This window comes from Mauremys reevesii, linkage group 12 (genome assembly GCF_016161935.1).
Source record: "Mauremys reevesii isolate NIE-2019 linkage group 12, ASM1616193v1, whole genome shotgun sequence".
In the NCBI taxonomy this organism is placed as follows: domain Eukaryota; kingdom Metazoa; phylum Chordata; order Testudines; family Geoemydidae; genus Mauremys; species Mauremys reevesii.
Window position 1 is genome coordinate 25,493,418 of NC_052634.1, and position 16,625 is coordinate 25,510,042.

Below are 16,625 nucleotides of genomic sequence, written 5' to 3' on the forward strand. Positions count from 1 at the left end.
ACACAAACAGTCTCCACACTGCAGTTGAAAGGCAGCCGGCAATCTAGTAGGATGCCCATGGAACAATGGGATTGAGAAACCTGCATCACTGAAAGTACAGCCATGCAGACACCACACACCAGCCTTCCCTAGCTGGCAAAAATCAAAGCTCCACAGAAAGACCCCTATGGTGTCATACCCCAGCTCCCTAAGCCCTCAGCCACAACCACTTAACACAGGGGCCTTTTTGCACTCTGGTTCTGTTCTCACTGAAGGGTCATTTCCAATTGTTTGCTCAGACCAGCTTCCCCAGCACACTCACTGCTGTGCAGCTCTGTACGCGTGCCCATGGCTGAACAGCAAGAATTCCTGCCCATTTCCCTACTGGCTGGAGCATGGCTAGAGTGTGTTTGTGGTTAATGACATTGCTGTAGATTGTTCATTCCCTGCCCTGGCAATTCAGACGGTCCCTTTCCCAACATATCTCCAGCACATCAATCCCTGGCTGGGTCTCCTGGACAGTGGAAAACATCCCTTGTTTGGTGCTGCCAAGGAGATCGTGCAGAGCTGAGATGTCCCTCAGCTTGGATCAAAGGGGGAGTTGGATGGAATTTATCACACAACCCTCCCTGCTCCCCAGAGCCCCACGGGGAGAATCTAGAGAAGGGGGAGTCATTCCTCCCCTGTGCTCCCAGAAGAGCTGCTAGGGCTCCTTCCTGCCAGCTACTCACCCCTGGATTCACCCTCAGCTCCTGGGATCTTTCTGCTCCAAAGGCTCCAGAGGCCTGGGGTGGGGAGGGCGTCACTGCACAGTCTGAAACACAAGGGAGGTTTCTGGCATTGAAGGAAGGAGCAGAAAATGGAGAGGAAAGAAACAGAGAGAAAACGCCTCTTCTCTCTCCCCTCCCCCTCCCAGCAAGAAATGTTACCAAGGACCAGTGTTAGGGGAAATGGTGCCCGGGGCAAAACTTGTACTTTGGCACTTCCCCATCACCCCTGGGCAATCCCCCTCCCCCTTTAGTGCTAGCTCCTGCACTCCCAACCCTTGTGCCTCCTTCACCCCTAACTCCTGCCCCCTCCTGTGCCCTAACCGCTACACTGTGTCCCCTTTGCCCTTAACTCCCGCACTCCCCTCCTGTGCCACCAGCCATTGCCTCGTTCCTGCACCCCCTTCACCCCTAACCCCTGCACCCCCTCCTGCACCCACGTGGGGACACTGACCTGTGTGCATGGAGCAGCTGGCATTGCTGCCCGCTCCTCCCTGGAACGTTGCTCCTCCGGGCACCCCAAGGGGCTGCAGGGGGGGGGCAGGGCGAGAAGTGACATCATCCGAGCTCCCTGCATCCAGGTCACTTTCCTCAGCCGGGCTGCATCACGGGAGGGCAGAGAGCAGCAACTTCTGATGCTCCCCTCACAGCACAGCCCAGGTGGGGACAGTGACCAGGACGCATGGAGCACATAGTGTTGCTCCTCGCTCCCCACAACCCTCTATGGGGCCATGGAGGAGCATTGGGGCAGGGAGAGCAGTGAGCACCTTTGCACTGGCACATGGTGCCCTTTGACCCCCTGGAGCCCTGGGCGGCTGCCGGGGGGGCCCACCCCTAAGGCCGGCCAGGCTTCCCAGCACGAACAGCAGAGACACAGGGAGACTGGCCCCACACTGAGCAGTGGTAGCCTGGGCGGCTCGTAATGGAGGCTCGGGGGGGCTCAGCCTCCCCAAACCTTGCGTCGCCAAGGGGGCAATGGGGCCCATGACTAGGGGCCCTGGCCAAATTGGGCCCCCTGGAAAAGTCTCCCCCATGTCGGCCCCAGGGCTGGAGGAGCTCCCACTCCCTGCTACGGCCCGGGGGCTGCAGCAGGGCACAGAGCTTCTCTGGTCTCGGGGCCGCAGCGGGGCCGGGGTAAAGGAGTGATAGGGTGGGGCCAGTGGGGGAAGGGGTGGAACAGAGGTGACAGTGGATGGGGCCGTGGGTGGAAGCTGTGGAAGGGGCAGAGCCACAGACAGAAGTGGGGGGTCATGGTTCCGGTTCTGGGGCCCCAACACTTGTTCTCCCTTTCCCTGGGCTTTGGCATCACTAGCCCCTGCTTAGCGAGTAGGGGTCAGTGGTCCCCAAAATGTGGGGCATGACTCCTAGGGGGACACAGGAACATTCATGGGGGCACCTCAGGGCCTGAGCCAGCCCTCATGGAGGGAGCAGCTCTCAGCCCCAGCTCTTCCCCACTCCCACCCTCAGTCTGGGCCCCTGGCTCCCAGCTTGGACTCGACCCCCTGAACCCTGTCTGCACCCCTCTCCCCAGCAAGCAACAGCCCCACTCCCAGCCTCGGTTCTTGACCGCGGCTTCCGCGGGGCCACAGCCATGGCTAAGAGGGCACAGTGTGAAATGTTTGGGGACCACTAGTTTAGGGTGATGTTCTCAATCACTTCTATGCAGTCCAATAAAAGCTATTCCTCACCCACCCACCTCTCCATCAGGACGGACTAGGTATGTCCTGCTGCCCTTCACTCCTGCAGGAAGGATAATAACATTTCATTCCACTCAATCCTAAAATGATTTGTAACCCACCACCAGCCAAAACTGGTCATTTTGGGGAAGCGGCCCCATCATGCTGCATAGCTAGGCAGAGTAGGTGTCTATGCAAACACGGTGTGTTCCTGAAGTCTTTCCCCCAGCTCCTCACTAGATGTGAGGGGGGAGCTCATTCAGCCCCTGCTTCCGCTTAGTATTTAAAAACTCCTTATTGTCCCTATCTCTGCTGGCCTAAGATTTCTCCTTCTGTCCCTTTTTTGACAGATTAGATGAGGTGGCCGAGTGGTTAAAGTGATGGACTGCTAATTCATTGTGCCCTGCACACAGGGGTTCAAATCCCATCCTCATCGGCTGCATTTTGCCTTCTCCCCTCCTTGACAAACAACCCACTCCCCCTTTGGTAAAATGACAGACCAAACCATGTTGCTTCCTGCAAACAGAAACCTTCTCAGAAACTCAGACCCCCCTGCTTTAAATGAAATATGTCTCAACTCCAGTTTTCTGAAAGAATTGTCTAGTCCTGTATTTCTTAGCTTTTATCTCAAAAGGTGACATCCTCATAATCTCCCCCAAACACCCTGGGACTTGCCCAAATTATTAAAATGCCCCCACCTCAGCAAGGCCACGACAATGACCCACAGCTAGAGTGTCTAGGGCCAAGTTGTTCTGAAGGAGGCAACTCAAACATTTTCTTTCTGCTTCCCTTGGCAAGGTCTGACTGGGAAAACAAAATCCCCCAAACTGAAAATTTTCTGCTGAAAAACCAATACTAGTCTGGTTGGGGAATTTGGTTTGAAAGTATTATTGTTATTATTCTCTTCTGATTTCTGAGTCAGTTCAGTTCAGTCTTTGTCCTCCAGGTGTGTTTCCAGCTGCTGAGTTGTCGGGGAGAGAGGCCAAGCCATGATGTCTCTTCCCCTCTTTCATAGTTGTTAGGAAGCTCCTTTGCGAGTCAAGCAGTGTCCATTGTCTCTGTGGTATCTCGGAGAAGCCTGCATTGTACACGGTTCCTGGGATAGTCCTTGGGAGTGTGGATCCCTTCAATGGGCCAGCAGCGAGTCTGGCTCCTCCATTGTCGCACCTGAAAGGCTGGTGGGGGGGTATTTCCCAACCTCATAACATATCTCAGTAATGCACACAGAGCAAAACTTCATAACTTCCCAACCAATGTGAGCACACACAATCCAACACGATATTAATGTTCAACAGATCAAAACTTTTGAAATGATACCTCACCAGGCAGACTTTGTACAAACCATGTCATCATTATATGAGAGTGGTGAATATGGGGCTTCCAGGTGCTGCTTTGAGCACAGAGTGCCACACCTGGGCTTCCATTGCAATGGAGACGTACCCTTAGAGTCCATCTCTCCTGGGATAAAAATGGCAGCAGGGCTGGCCTGGGTCATCTGACTTGGGCTCATGGAGCTAAAGCTGAGGGGCTAAAAACTGTGGTGCAGATATTTGTGTTCACACTGAAGCCTGGGTTCAGAAACCCTCACCCCTCGTGGGGCCTCAGAGGTTGGGCTCAAGCCCATATGTCTGCACTGTAATTTTATAGTCTTGCAGCCTGAGCCCCATAACCCTGAGTCAGCTGAGCCGGGCTTTGAGACGGGTGCCCTGGGTGTGTTAATCACAGTGTAGACATAACGTTAGTCTATGTCTACAATGCAATGAAACACTCATGGCTGGCCTATGTCACATTAATCAGGGCCATGTGGCTTGGTCTGGAGTAAAGTTGCAGTGTCCGTGTCTGGGCTCAGGCTCAGTCCCCTGCTCTAGGAGCCCACAAGGTTGGGAGGGAGTTTAGCGAGTGGAAATGGTAAAACCGCAGGGAAGTATTACCCTGGACTCAATGGCATTTCTCCATTGGTCTGTCTGCTCTGGGGCAGGAACAATAACACGTCCTGCTGCATTCGTTATTTCATAGGGTGGTTTAGGATTTTCATTCTCAGACACTGGGCACAAAGCAGGACTCAACCCTCGGCATAAACTAAATGAGCTGCCCACAGATTCTGGCATCTGCAATGAGCCATTTGGTGTGAGAGCTCAGACCTGCCCCTGTCCCAGAGGGAGGGGGTCATTTGTGAGGGGACTGGACCACTGACCTATCAGCTCCTAATATCCAAACTTTCAGTAGATCTATTATCAGTGCTTGTGAGTGTAATTTAAACCATAAGAAAAACCACACTAGGCTAGACCAAAGGTCCATCTCACTCTGAATCTTGTTTTCTGACAGTAGCCAACGCCAGGTGCCCCAAAAGCATCTCAACAAGGCACCACTGGGAGTTGAACCCAGGATCTCCTGGTTTATTAAACAAGGGCTCTAGCCAGCTAAGAAAAGCAAAAGTGAATCTTGCCTTAATGGGCCGCTGACAAAAGCATCCCAGACAGAAAAGCAATAGGCTAAAAAGAAACCAAGCAGCTGTTGAAGTAGTTGAGCTGGGTGAGACTAAAGGTCTGTGGTTCAATCCCAAGCTGGGGGGGGGGGCTCTTCTTTCCCCCTTTGTGCAGGGCTGGGCTGTTTTCTGAAAGTGCAGCAGTTCCTTTAACTGCCACAAATCCCTCATTTCAGGCTTTGCAGCAGGAAAAGACAGCATGGGCTTCTGCACTGAGCTGGCCCACCTGACCTTCCATTCTTCTCTTGCTCTTTGTCAGCAAGGGGAAGAAAAAGAAGCTCTCCTCCAAGCAAGGTTCAGAAGGGGGACGTAAGGATGACTTCCTGAGCACCGGCTCCAGTCCTCTGCTCTACCAGCTGACCTATCGAAGGGCTGCCACCACTCTCTCTGTTTCCCCATTGGTGTGTGCCAGGGCAAGCACCAGCTAAATAGATAGAGTTTCTGTGGTGTCGTGGTTATCACATTTGCCTCACGCACAAGGTCCCTGGTGCAGAAATATGCTGGCTTCCTTTTCTCAGATCCCCTTGCTGTTCAGGAAGGCACTTCTCCTTCTCCTATTGGCCTGTCCCTGGAATAACTCCAACCCCTGCACTACAGAGGGTGCTGACGTCAGTGGAGAAATCACCTTGGCATCAGACTGGAGAACCTAGAGGAGTGCGGCGTGTCACCTTTTGGAGGCTTGTGGCTTGGCCTCCTCTGCCCATGGAGGTTGGCCTATAGATTGATGGCTTTAGAGGTGGGGGCTGGGCTGACTGTGAGCAACTGGGATCCAGGAAGCCCCCACCTGCCCTTCTGAGGGCTGAACCCATGGAGATGCAGTTGGCTTCTGGGAGATAGACCCCGGTGCCTGCCTGTTGGCATCCCAGGGATGGCTACTTGCAGGCCAGGAGAAGTGGGGTCCTGGGTGGAAGGAAAAGAAGCAATGGTGAGGCGGAGTGGGCTCCTTTCTGGCCGAGATGGTGGGCTGTGGGGGGTCTGGAGTTGCCTGCAAGCCATAAGTGGACTTGGTGCAGTGAAAACCGCTGCTCCATTCTGGCCGACCTGGGGGCACCACTGACAACTTGGGAGTGGGGGTGGGGGGCTGGCTGTGAGCAAATGGGATCCAGGATGCCCCAGCCTGCCCCTCCAGGAGCCATCTTCTTCTTCTCTCCTGCCATGGGGAGCCCAGCCTTAAGCCTGCCTAGCATGTGCTGCAGCTCAAGAATTAAGCCTTCCTGTGTGGCCTGTGCTGGAGCTTACCCTGGACCCCTGTGGGGTACTGCTGGGGGAAATCACAACGGCAAATAATTCTGACCACAAGATCAACCCCTTGGGTCGCATGGGGAAAGCTGGAGGCCGGGTGATTTAGTCCGCGGGGCCAGCAGGTCAAGCCGTTTTCCCGCATGTGGGGGAGGCAGCCGCTGTGGTTTGCCCTTCCTGCGGTATGATCCAGGGGTGCCAGGCTGCAGAGCTGGGGGAAATTGGCGGGAGGCTCTTTATCTATCGTTAGTTTTGTGAGTGGCTGGGAGAAGCATTCATGTAACTCAGTTGGATGTGTCCCTACCTATGGATGTCTGTGTAAGTGCAATATGTGCCAGAGATTCACAGCCTGTCACAGCATCACCGTGTGAGAGGAATCCAGGCAGTGGGACACAGGGCTCAGGGGTCCCACTGTTCAGGTTGCGACCCGTAGATCCCATCACAGACTTTCAACAGCCACAGCGGATGTTCACTGAGACAGAGAGCGAGATGCCAAATAGTGATCTCCAGGGCCTGCAGACATCGAACGATGACGAATTCTGCACACAGAGAGGACCCTGCTAGTGGAAAATGCCTTTGGAAAAGCCCCTTCTGTCACCAGCTGTGATCGTACAGTGCTCAGTGCTCTGCGTAGTGGCCCCAAGAGCCATGGATGCAAGTTGAGTTACAATGACCTTTTCCTTCTCTCCATGCTTCTTAGGTGCCTCCTTCAGACACTTGTCAGAAAAAACGACCAGTTTCTTTTGGAAGCATTTGCACTGCAAGGCAGAGGCATCTTCTCTGCTTCCTCGAAAGATTGACCAAAAGGTGGGAGGAGCAGACACATTTGGCAAGGCACCACTGGGTGCTGCATCCCTAACCTCCACTTTACCTGTCAGGTGCCTTGGCCAGCTTAGCCACGATGCTGCTCTCTGGGACTTTTCTCCCGGCTGCTCCATTTCTCATCCCTGACAATCAAAAGGATGGTGACATGGCCTCTGTGTGTGGACATCCCCAGCGAATCACAAGGACGTGTGGCGCAGGCTCTTGTGTTGCAGCAATTGCAGTTGAAGCAACCGCCATGCCAATGCCAGTCACAGCAGCCTTTTCATCAGCTCCAGGCTTGTGATTTGATTCTTTCCAATGCCTCTCTCCAAAGAAGCCTTTTCCTTAGCAAGCAATTACTTGGATACCAAGGGAGGTCTCTTCTGTTTCCTAAGACGACACAGGAAAATGTGAGCAGAGGAGACAAAAGCCATGCAACAAGGCACCACTGGGAGTTGAACCCAGGATCTCCTGTTTACTAGACAGGTGCTTTAGCCAGCTAAGCCATGATGCCTGCCTCAAGAAGGTATTTACAACTGTTCCATTTGATGGTCCAGGACAACACCTGCACATTCCAAAGTACAGACGTTCCCCATTTCCCTCAAGACTTGCAGACCTTGAGGTGCCTGGCTCTCCGTGCACAGAAAGCCACAGCTGAGTTGACAGAGGGCTTCTAACATGTGCTTCTTCCACCAGCCACTGTGATCATATCGTGGTTAGTGATCTGTGTTTCAGTCGCAGCAACCTCGGCTCAGTTCTGAGTCATGGTAACCTTTCCTTCAGCTCTAGACTTCTCATTTGCCGCTTTCCAAGTGTGGTGGGGTGGCTGCCCCAAACAAGCAGGAGAAAGATTAAGGCAGCCTTGCAGAGGCTGCACAGAACTCAGCCAGTCAGGAAAGGGCTTATTGGGAGAGCCAATCAGGAGAAGGCTTGCTGGAGCAGCCCATATATAAAGGGCTGCTCAGCACAGCAAGAGTCAGTCACTCCTTGGAAATTGAGGAAGGAGGATTGGCTGCCCTGAAGGAAGGGCACCATGATCAGAGTAGTGCTGGGTGGGTAAGGGGAGCATGAGTGACCTCCTGGCCGACTACTGCCAGACTGAGGCCCTGATACAAAGGCGGAGGAAGGTGCTAGGTCTGTGGGGAAGTGGTCCAGAGAAACAGATGGCGGGGGTTGGAGGTGCACCCCTTTTGCCTCAGTCGCTGCTGACACAGGTGGCTACACCCTGGACTGCAGCTGGCCACTGAGGCAAGTGTCTGGGCAGAGGACAGCTGCCCCCTGGAAGGAGGGAGACAACTGAGTGGGGCACAGCCAGAGGGCTGTGTCCATAAGAGGATTTTGAAGTCCTGAGAGCGACATGGGTCCTAATGATAGAACAGATGGCAGCCAGACGCCACTAGATGAAGGCGCACCAGGGGACCAGAGCTAATTGCCAGGACGGCCAACAGAAGGCACTGCAGTGAGGCATGCCCCATGGCACCAAGACTTAACCGCAAGGAAGGCTTTCTCTGTCTTGAACTACTACTTAGAAGGATTCTGCTGACAGGTCTTTTTTTTTTATGAAAAGAGATACATAAAAGGAGCCAACAGAGACATTAGGTTCAGCAAGGAAGAACTGGCAGGCCAAGCCAGGATTTCCTGGTTACTAGGAAGGCTCTTCAGCCAGCTCTTCCCAAAGACCACTATCCAGAGGCCTTTTAACAGCCACTGCAGATGTTCATCGACAAAGAGATGCCAAAATAGAGTTCTCCACTGCCTGCAGCCATCAAGTGACCAGGAGTTCTGTGCACAGAGAGGCCCCTGCTGGTGGAAAAAGGCTTTGGTAGAGACTCTTCTGACACCAGCCATGGTCATATAGCATTTAGCACTCTGTGTTGTGGCTTCAGCATCCACAGATGCAAGTTCAGTTAGGGGATGTTTTCTTGTCTCCACATTTGTCTAATGGCTCCTTTCAACACTTGTCACCAAAAAGACCTGTTTCTTTTGCAAGCAATGTACAGCTAGGCAGAGGCAGTCTTCTTCATTTCCTCAAAAGATCACCAAGCTGCGGGGAGAGGAGACGCATTCAGCCAGGCACCACTGGGTGCTGCATGCTGAATCTCCTCTTTATTCAGCAGATGTCTGTGAAGGACATAATCTACACAGTGTAGAGGTCAAGAATAGGAGTTTATTACACACAGCACTGGCGGAGTGTCACCTTGCGTATTAGGCTCAGAGACACTGTCAGTCAATTGATTACAATAGAATATATAGATTTTCCATGGGCAGGGTAAAGTGACGGGGTAGGCAGTTCAACACCCCAGGATAGGTTCTGCACCAAGACAAGATAGCACAGTAGCCAATGGCTAACAGGTTACATAATGTCTCCACCCATGGTCTCAAGTTAGCAAGTTAACATTTAATGAATAATTTGATAAAATGTGAGTAGTATAAAATATCTATGTTGAATTCTGATTTGAGGTCCATAGGAAAGGAGCAACTCTTTTGATTGTCCAACAGGTACATTCCTAGGGGTTAAAGCAAAGAACCAGTGAAAGCATATGGCAATAAAGATTGTTTTCTGTGTGTCTAAAGGCAAGGCATTGGTCTCTTGGGAGGGAAGTGGAAAGATGCCATATCTTATACTGACATGTGCCTACTTCCCACAGATCCAATCTTGAGTTTGAGAAGAACGTCTCTCTACAGAAGAGATTAACAGAAAAGGAAAAGGGATTCTTTGCTCAATTTGCAACTCTGAATAAGACACAATTATTTACTTAGCTCCAACACCTGGCAATTTGCTGACCAGGCCTATCTTAGCAAGCAAGGCTTTCTGTTTACCCTAGCTTTCTCTTAGCTGATCACTATTTGCTAGGCCTCTGGTCCCTTGACCATACTCTGGACTTTGGCTCTGGAAAAGAGCTGGCACAATCCATAGATCAGGTTGTTATATAAACTGCACATGGATTTGAACCCTTCACATCCAGTAATGGCAAAGTCCTTGGTTCCGGCTTGTAGCAGTGATGGAATAAACTGCAGGTTGAAATCAAGTCTCTGGAGTCCATCCACACCTGGGATGGGTCATTCAGTCCTTTGTACAGAGCTTCAGTTTGTAGCAAAGTCCCTTCAGAGGTATGAAGCAGGATTGAAGACAAGATGGAGATGAGGCATCAGCCTTTTATAGTCTCTTGCCATGTGGTTTTTGCTTTCTTTGTCCCAAGGACACTCTATCCAGCACATGGCATAGAAAAACTTTAAAGTTCTGTCCATAGGGCAGATCCCTGCATACCTTGCTGAGTCACAAGGCATATCTGACTTCTCTCAGTGGGCCAGTTGTATAGCTGATGGTCCTTAATGATCCATCAAGCAGGCTAGGCAGAATTGACACCAATTTGTCTGGCTGGAGTATTCCCCGGAAGCAGAGCACAAGTTTGAAATACGGGCAGCATAGAGCCAATATTCATAACGTCAACTACAAAAATGATACACATCCAGAGATAGCATAATTCTAATCAGCCAATCATAACCTCTCCATAGACCCATTACACGACAACCTTTCTATAATATTGGCTGCAAATATAGAACAGTGGTCGCAACGGTGAGCTATACAGTTACAGATTATGTCAATAACGTCACAGGAGATGACACGGCATCAGTGAGACTGATACTGGAATACTGCCTCCAGTTTTGGTGTCCTCATTTGAAAAAGATGTTGTGAAATTGGAGTTGGGTCAGCAAAGAGCCACCAAATGTTGTGAGGGCTGGAGAAAATGCCTTCTAGGGAGCTATTGAACAAGCTCAACCTGTTTAGCTTATCAAAAGAAGATTGAAAGGTGACTTCATTGAAGTGTTGAAGGGCCTTACTGGAGAGAAAAGATTGGCTATTAAAGGGCTCTTTAATGTAGCAGAGAAAAGCATAACAAGCCCCAATGGCTGGACGGTGAAAAGAGACAAATTCATATTACAACTAAGGCACAAATATTCAACAGCAAAGATGATTCACCACAGGAACAAGCTACCAAGGAAAGTGGTGGATTCACAATCTTCTGATGTCATTTAATGAAGACTAGATGCCTTTCTGGAATGTGTTTACCCAAAAAGTAGCTATTGTGTCATACAGGAGGCCTGTGATATGCAGGGGGTCAGATTAGATGCTCTAATGGTCTCTTCTGGCCATAAAGTCGACAAATTTCTGAAAAACTGAGTGTAGTATTGGGAGCAGCAGCTGATGTTTTACTGTCTAGCCGGCTTGCTTCCTAGAACGAATGCTCCTTGAGTGGGGTGATCCACAGGGAGTAGCTCAACCTCCAAAGTGCCTGGGCAGGGGCAGGACATTAGCACAGCAAGGGAGGGGTGTGGCAGTGACATCACAAAGGCTTTTTGCAGGACCTCAGACTATTGGTCAAAGGTGGTGGGGAGGTGGTGACCTCACAGAAAGATGCTGACATCAGCATGGCAGGACAGGGGCGAGGGGCCAGGGAAACCTCACAGACCCCTGTGGCTTTGCTTCAGCAAGTCTCCTTCTCCAGGTCTCTCTTTGAAGACTGAGAGAGTATTGGGGTTCACGTAAGTGAGCGCCAGGAGGAACCTTTTTCGAGTTTTCTCCTTCCCTTTTAGTGATTTTACTAGAGACGAGCCATCCCTGTTTAGAAGGTAAGAGCCTCCTTGAGGTTTGAAACCTATTCAGTCTGATCCATCTGGTGACAGTTGAATTCTAGGCATGGAAAACACGAGCTTGAGGCGGCAGAATTTTATTCTGCACCTGGGATTTTGTCCTTTAGAATCACTGGGGACATTTGAGTTTGTCCTTTTTGTTTCACTTTTTCCTCCATCCCTCCCTCCTTTCTCTTCTTCTCTTGCTTCTTTTGTCCATCCTCCTGTTCCCCTCCCAACACCAGGAGAGAGGTGTGTGTGTGTGTGTGTGTGTATGTGTGTGTGTGTTGCAGGGGAGTGCTCGGCAGCTCCCACTCTGGGAGGTCCACCCAAAAATGTGGGGCTGAAATAGTGCTCGGGCAGTGATTCTCACCGGTGACCTGGGCCATCCTTTGGGCTCTCTGGTGAGAACCCTCAGCTTCTCGTCCTCAGTCTCTACCCTGATTGGCTGAGCAAGGGGTTATTGACAGGGAGGAGACTCAGGTCCTTGTTGTTCTTTTTGAAGACCAAGGAAATAAGTCAGAACCAGTTCTATGTTTGATGAATTTTGCTGCTTCTCTGAATTAATGGTCTCTGAGCAGTTCATGATTCTCTCTAACATTGCAGTTCTCAAATACTTGCTGAATAATTACTGTGCACTGTTGTTGGTCTGGAGCTCATCTGAGAGCACTTTACTCAGGTCATTCAATGTAGGAAATTCAAGATCCGATGGTTCGTTTGAAAATCAGGGCTCTTGGGTCCTATTCCCAACTCTGCCACTGCCTGCCTGTGTGACCTAAAACAAGTGAATTCTCCTTTCTCAGCCTTAGCTTCTCCCTCTTTCAAATAGAGATAATAATGATCCGCTCCTACCTACCTCAACACACTCACTCTTCCCCAACATACACGTTATCTCTCCCCCCACACACACACAGTCTCCACACTGCAGGTGAAAGGCAACTGGCAATCTAGTAGGATGCCCATTGAGCAATGGGGTAGGGAAACCGGCTGGCGTTAGACTTGTTGGGGCCTGAGGCTGAAGTCAAAAGTCTGAGCCCCACCACCCAGGGCTGAATCCCTCAAGCTCTGGTTTTGCCCTTCCCCCACTTGGGCGGAGCTCAGGCTTTGGCTCCCCCCTGCCCTGTGTGGGAGGGGCTTGGTCCCTCTTTCCAGGGCCATGCAGTAAGTTTTTTTGGCAGAAGGTGGTTGCAGTGAAAAGAAGTTTGAGAAAACCTGGCATAGAGCATCTCCATTACTGAGCTGCAGCAGCAATGTTGCGGGGGAGTTTGAAATGTTGACGTGTCTTTAGCCTCTGAACACGTCTAGACTTGGCTCCCTGTGGCACCCTGGGTGATCAGACACTGAAAGTACAGCCATGGAGACACCACACAGCCTAGCTGGCAAGAATCAAACTGCCACAGAAAGACACCTCTGGTTTCCTAGCCCAGCTCCCTAAGCCCTCAGCCACAACCACTTAACACAGAGGCTTTTCTACACTCTGGTTCTGTTCTCACTGAAGGGTCATTTCCAATGGTTTGCTCAGACCAGCTTCCCCAGCACACTCACTGCTGTGCAGCTCTGTACGTGTGGCCATGGCTGAGCAGCAAGAATTCCTGCCCATTTCCCCAGTGGCTGGAGCATGGCTAGAGTGTGTCTGTGGTTAATGATGTTGCTGTAGATTGTTCGTTTCCTGCCTTGGCAATTCAGACAGTGCCTTTTCCCGTTGTATCTCCAGCACATCAGTAATTCCAATAACGGGCAGGTTTTCTCTGGGGCACTGAGATTTTTCAGGGAGTTGGTGGCTCCTTTCTTTCCTCACCCTGGAGTAAACTCAGCTTTTTATTCTGTGGTTCATGTTTTATGGAATAACAGCAGCAGCTTGAAGAAAGAGAAGAGTGAATATCTCACTGTCAGGGCGGAAGGTGGTCACGTCCTCTCTGTCTGACCATCGCCATTGCAGGAGAGAAGGTTTCAATGGATTCGAATGCCCTGGCTCAGACAAGAGATACAGGGAGGTTTTGCTGTTCATGGATCTGTGCAAAGGAAATTGTGTCTCTGTGTGAAACTGAGGAGGGAAATGAAATGCCCACCGGGTGGCGCAATGCCCTAAGCTAAGGCAGGAGGGGGAAGGACTAGAGCTGAGGAATGACTGAAGTGGACTCACGTGGGATTGAAATGACATTTGTTTCTGTCAGGTAGTGAGAAATGTGACATTAATTCAGATGCGGGGTTGAGGCTTCCTTAGCTCCTTGTAAAAACTTGAACTTGATTTCCCAGAAGGGAGAAAGGGAAAGTCTGGGGCTGCCTTTAGTCCCTGGCTGGGGTCTCCTCGCCAGTGGAAAACATCCCTTGTTTGGTGCTGCCAAGGGGATCGTGCAGAGCTGAGACGTCCCTCGGCTTGGATCAAAGGGGGAGTTGGATGGAATTTATCACACAACCCTCCCTGCTCCCCAGAGCCCCACGGGGAGAATCTAGAGAAAGGGGAGTCATTCCTCCCCTGCGCTCCCAGAAGAGCTGCTAGGGCTCCTTCCTGCCAGCTACTCACCCCTGGATTCACCCTCAGCTCCTGGGATCTTTCTGCTCCAAAGGCACCAGAGTCCTGGCATGTGGAGGGCGTCACTGCACAGTCTGAAACACAAGGGAGGTTTCTGGAATTGAAGGAAGGAGCAGAAAATGGAGAGGAAAGAAACAGAGAGAAAACGCCTCTTCTCTCTCCCCTCCCTCTCCCAGCAAGAAATGTTACCAAGGACCAGCGTTAGGGGAACTGGTGCCCTGGGCAAAACTTGTACTTTGGCACTTCCCCATCACCCCTGGGCAATCCCCCTCCCCCTTTAGTGCTAGCTCCTGCACTCCCAACCCTTGTGCCTCCTTCACCCCTAACTCCTGCCCCCTCCTGTGCCCTAACCGCTACACTGTGTCCCCTTTGCCCTTAACTCCCGCACTCCCCTCCTGTGCCACCAGCCACTGCCCTGCTCCTGCACCCCCTTCACCCCTAACCCCTGCACCCCCTCTTGCACCCACGTGGGGACACTGACCTGTGTGCATGGAGCAGCTGGCATTGCTGCCTGCTCCTCCCTGGGATGCTGCTCCTCCGGGCACCCCAAGGGGCTGCAGGGGCAGGGCGAGAAGCGACATCATCCGAGCTCCCTGCATCCAGGTCACTTTCCTCAGCCGGGCTGTATCGGGGAGGGCAGAGAGCAGCAGCTTCTGATGCTCCCCTCACAGCCCAGCCCAGGTGGGGACAGTGACCAGGACGCATGGAGCACATAGTGTTGCTCCTCGCTCCCCACAACCCTCTATGGGGCCATGGACGAGCATTGGGGGCAGGGGAGAGCAGTGAGCACCTTTGCACCGGCACACGGTGCCCTTTGACCCCCTGGAGCCCTGGGCGGCTGCCGGGGGGGCCCACCCCTAAGGCCGGCCAGGCTCCCCAGCACGAACAGCAGAGACACAGGGAGACTGGCCACCCACTGAGCAGTGGTAGCCTGGGCGGCTCGTAATGGAGGCTCGGGGGGGCTCAGCCTCCCCAAACCTTGTGTCGCCAAGGGGGCAGTGGGGCCCATGACTAGGGGCCCTGGCCAAATTAGGCCCCCCCTGGAAAAGTCTCCCCCATGTCGGCCCCAGGGCTGGAGGAGCTCCCACTCCCTGCTACGGCCCGGGGACTGCAGCAGGGCACAGAGCTTCTCTGGTCTCGGGGCTGCAGCGGGGCAGGGGTAAAGGAGTGACAGGGTGGGGCCAGTGGGGGAAGGGGTGGAACAGAGGTGACAGTGGATGGGGCCGTGGGTGGAAGGGGGCGGAGCCACAGACAGAAGTGGCGGGGTCATGGATCCGGTTCTGGGGCCCCTGCACTTGTTCTCCCTTTCCCTGGGCTTTGGCATCACTAGCCCCTGCTTAGCCAGTAGGGTTCAGTGCTCCCCAAAATGTGGGGCATGACTCCTAGGGGGACACAGAGGAACATTCATGGGGGCACCTCAGGGCCTGAGCCAGCCCCCATGGAGGTAGCAGATTTAAAGTTTATTAGAGAATATTTAAAAATAAACGATACAAAGTGTTTGAGGCATCAGTTATTGTGTCATTGGGGGTAACATACAGGTTGTGGGGGGATGTTAGCATTTCGGTGTTAGGCAGCATATACATATACACAGTCTGTCATGTCCCCAATGCGGGGTATATGGTGGGTGAGTTCAAGGTACAGCCAGCAAGCAGTGAGGGCACATCACTCATACAAACAGGTTATGGATAGTCATGGGCGTGAGTAAATGAGCGGACTGGGTAATGGTGATAGGGTGCCCCTCACAGGGCAGAGTTCAGTTTGGTTGGTTCAGGGCTCAGGGGATAAAGTCCAACAGGGGAAGTTTACAGGTCTCTTCCCCCTTGTGGGTGCGTGGAGTCACGCCGGCTCACTCTTGGTATTGACGGTGGCCGGTGACGTGCTCTGTGTAAATGTCTCTGGACCACCGAATAGCGTCCGAGACCATTAGGCATCTCATGAGCCGCGCGTAGCGACGGCCCACCCCACAGGTCCGCAGCACGCGCTCATTAAGGGGGTCCCAGGCGCCCAAGGCCCCAACGATCAGAGCGTCGGTGTAGACCTCGTAGCCCTTTGCTCGCAGGGTGTCAGCCAGGGGAGCGTACTTTTCGAGTTTGCGGGCTCGGGCTTGGCGGAAGGCCGTGGTCCTATTCTCGAACGGGATCGTCACGTCGACGAGGATGATCTTTTTCCGGTCCTCATCCGTGACGACGATGTCCGGGCGCAGCGGGCTGTCGGTGCCGGGGATGGCGCGATTGACGGCGATGTCTCCCAGGTGCAGGGCGATGGCCTTCACCAGGCGGTCCTGGACGGCGTTGTGGCGCAGCTGCCAGGCTCTGCCGTGGGGCCTGCAGCTGCACAGGACGTGGGGCAAGGTCTCCATGGCGTACCCGCACCTCCGGCAGCGTTTGTCCGGGTTCCCGTGGCGGATGGCTCCGTTGAGGGGGACGCAGTTCAGCCGGGCGCGGTGTATGAACCGCCAGTCGGCGAAACGGATGAAGCTGCCTGAGGGGAGGAAGTGGTTGCTGGAGTCC

General features: G+C 52.7%; 1 non-coding gene across 1 annotated transcript; it reads right to left on the reverse strand.

Annotated features, from left to right (window-relative positions):
• Positions 1 to 7,390: 7,390 nt before the first annotated feature.
• TRNAT-AGU lies at positions 7,391 to 7,464 on the reverse strand. The gene has a single exon. It is a non-coding gene; the product is annotated as a tRNA-Thr (tRNA).
• Between the last annotated feature and the right edge of the window lie 9,161 nt (positions 7,465 to 16,625).